Below are 3731 nucleotides of genomic sequence, written 5' to 3'. Positions count from 1 at the left end.
TGGGCTGAACTAAAAATGTTTCCTTTAGACCCGTTGGAGCGGACAATATTTAATATTTTAGCATTTTAAATATATGGCTACAGATCTCAGGCCCACAACAAAATAACTAGTAGTTCTTTGTTCCTGGAAAATATCTTAGAAATAACTTGATGGCATGATTATCCAATCATATTCTATAGCTTGAACAATTTTATTCTCTTGGAAATTTTGATTTTTGCCTTTAGGTCGTATTTAATAGCTTAAAGGATAAGCTATGTCAAGTTATTTGTTGTATTAGATATAGATCTTTGAGGATCTAAACCTAAAATTAGAAAAAGTTTAATACAGACTAAGGTTGAATAGAATTTAAAGTTATGCGGAAAAGATGTTGGAGATGAAAGATGCAATCTATCTCTTTGTTTATGAGCTTAAAAGTTCACACTGATTTTGTTTGTTGCAACTGCAAATGTTGAGTGCATTTTAAGCCATGAATATCATGAAAACTAAACTATATAACTGCATAGAAGATAAATGGATGAATGACTGCACACTAACATGCATATATCAAACTACCACTACCAGCAATGATGAAATTAAATAAAATTTCCAAAAAAGTACAAATCATTAGTAGCTTTTATGTCATTTCCAAGCTCAATAATTTTAGTTTTTGCTTTTCTTTTTCTTTTATATCAATTCTGACTATATTTTAGAGTTGGGAGTAATCATTTCCTTCTTGTAAATAGTTATTTTTGGGTAGGGTTTTTATGTTTGATACCATGTCCTTTCTCTCAAAAAATACTGATATTATCGAAGGCGATTATTCATATAATTACTTTAGCATTTTTTAAGAGAAAAAGTAGGAGTGACCCCCCAAGCTTCAATTCCTGGTTACGCCACTGTTTGGATTGTTAGGACAACCGGCTTTTATATCAATTAATGTAACCTATGTGGAAGCGTGCGCAGATCTACCCAACTAGATCTACTCCTTTTAAATAGGGGAAACTATATGTTTCGCAAGGGAGAAACACAGAAAACGAACAAGATCGGAACGTAGAAATCATGACAATGTCGCTAAAAATAAAACCAGATGCAAAGACGAAGGTTTATGTGGTTTGGCAATTGCCTACGTCCATTAGGAGTGATATGAGTCTAGTTTATTCCGAAGATCCTCCTCTCAATCTCATGAAGTTTCCTCACAAAACTCTGAGTTTCTCTCATTTGTTTTTTCCCCCCTTAAAATCCTATTCAACTCCTTTACAATTTGTAGATTTTTGGCGCAATGTTCTAATCCTTGACTTAGAAGACCCATACATATAGAGTTCTACCCGAAATACCAAAGAAATAGGAATCTTGAACCAAACAGGGTTTGACATGGACGATCGCAGTGTGGTTAGACTAGTTGATCAATTGGATGGTCGACACATAGCTATAGCCGATCGACCGCTCAGTCGACCATTGGTTCCTTTCTTGCTCTACTTCTTACAATTTATTTGTCTTTTGGATTGAGATGCAAGGCTAAATTCTAGCAATAGTGTTTGGAGAAATCACCATGCAATTAGCATTTCTCATCTCAGGCGCTAAGGTATCTACTTAACTAAACCTCTAAAGCTTAGAACTCGTTCTTTATAGATATTGGTTGAATTGTAATTGGCCTACACTATTAGCAAATTAAATGTGTATGAGCTATGGTTTTATAAGTCATCAATAAAACAAGGCTAAGCACCCCTACCTCAACCAAAAAAAAAAACCCAACCCCCTGAGAAAACAAAGCAACAAAATTTTCTTATGTATTTAAGTCATAAATTTTTAGAGAATAATGAGTATCAATGTCATATGAGGCGACTATCTCATATGATAATGTCATGTCTTAAGTTCTTAACCAAGTGAAGAAGAGCGAGAGAGACACCTCATAGCAACACTCAGTTAAGATTGCACCACATAATTGTATATGAGAGAATCCTCTCATATGACGTACAATACTCACTAACATCTTTTTCTTATGGACAAAATGATCATTTCCCCTTAATAGTATTGGTGAACTTTGAAATTGCTCCTTGAAATATTAATTTGCCTATTCCCCCCTCGCCCCCACCCCCAAAACTGTGAATGCTCCCAGTGTGATCATTTTGTGAGCCTATAGTCAAATATTTAACAAATTAATGATGTGATAGTGTTTTTTACCATCTAAAAAATCTTTTTTTTTAAATTTATAAAAAGAAGTTAAAGGGTAAAATGTTTTGGGAGAAAGTAGTTAAAAATATTTTTAGTTTGGGAAAAAAAGAGATAATTGATAAAGATCCGTTAAGAAATACAAAAAAATGTTATGTCATTAATCCGTTAAGAAATACAAAAATGTTATGTCATTAATCTGTTAAATATTTGATTGTAGACTTACAAAATGGCCATATTGAAACCACAAACACAGTTAGATTGACAAAATAGGTAAATTGATATTTTAGGGGACAACTTGAGAATTCACCAATACTTTAAGGGAGAAATGACCATTTTGTCATATTTGTAGTAATATAATAACTATATGATTTAATGTTAACAAAATGTTCCACCTTTAAAGTTATTAGGGTTATAAAAAAGTTATTATAATCTTTTGCCAAAGCAAATGAAAAAACGGAGAGTTGAATAATAAATTGATTTTATAATATATACTAAATTTATTGGGGATGAACAGTGCTTAGCTGAAGTTCACAAGTAAATAGACAGGATGTGGCATAGTGGTAAATATATAGGTCACAAGTTTGAGTCTTGATCTGCTCATATTTAAGTTTTTATTTTTTACCTATATACCCAAGTTTTAACCCATTTATTTTTAAATCCACCAACTTCTTTTTATAAACCCAAAGTTGTGTCCCTGTTTATTTTTAGACCCATCCTTTTCCAGAATCATGCACTCCATTGAAAATTCTACCCCATTTAACTTTGAGCCCACCCCCAAATATTTTTTTTAACTAATAAAACCAAAGCTTTATCCCATCAAATTTTCAACCCACTCACTCCAAAGTCACTCTTGGCCTAAAGAATCTCTATGAAATAACTTTAAAGTCAATGCATATTTCAACAATTTGGCACACGGTGTAAGTTGCTATATTTTCTTTAGGTTTCTATATTATTTCTAAGTGGTTAGGCACACGGAGTAAAATGCATAAACAATTTTTTGGGTTAATTTACACTAGTTTCATGACACTGCGAACTAAGATGAATTTTGCACCTATAAACCCAAAGTACTACATCAATTTATTTTACTCATCTGCTTCAAAAAAGGTTTTTTTTACCTATAAACCCAATGTTTTACTTTTACCACCATTTATCTTTAGACTCACTCACTTCTAAAGTCACTCTTAGACCAAGAATATCCGGAAGGATTAATTTTCTACCTACTTTGTATGTCATCTGTTTAGTATGGTGTGAGTACTATATTTTTCTATAACATGCTATACTTTTTATTCAAAACGATTAGATATACGGTGTATTTTTAAAATTAAATGTTTAGACCACTATTTTTTTTGGCTTTTTACCTACTAATACCGTGGCACCGTGCGGGTAAATTTTGCTCGTCTTATCCATAGTAGTCTCCTCTTTTTCACTTTGAGGATGACTTCAGTTTGTGGGAAAGTGCGTTATACATGATATGATTATATCAAATGTGGCACTATTTGAATGCATTTCTTTTTAAAGTATCATCGAGCACTTTCAACAAAAGAAACATTAAAAGGGACTTAAAATAATTCACTTTCACT

General features: G+C 32.3%; 1 protein-coding gene across 7 annotated transcripts in view; it reads left to right on the top strand.

Annotated features, from left to right (window-relative positions):
* Positions 1-3731, top strand: part of LOC109851555 (probable starch synthase 4, chloroplastic/amyloplastic) — a 25307-nt gene that overhangs the window by 1941 nt on the left and 19635 nt on the right. The window lies entirely within an intron of this gene.

The sequence above is a fragment of the Asparagus officinalis genome, chromosome 1, assembly GCF_001876935.1.
Source record: "Asparagus officinalis chromosome 1, Aspof.V1, whole genome shotgun sequence".
Classification (NCBI taxonomy): Eukaryota; Viridiplantae; Streptophyta; class Magnoliopsida; order Asparagales; family Asparagaceae; genus Asparagus; species Asparagus officinalis.
The sequence above is the reverse complement of the archived record's forward strand: the minus strand, read 5'-3'. Positions and strand labels throughout refer to the sequence as shown.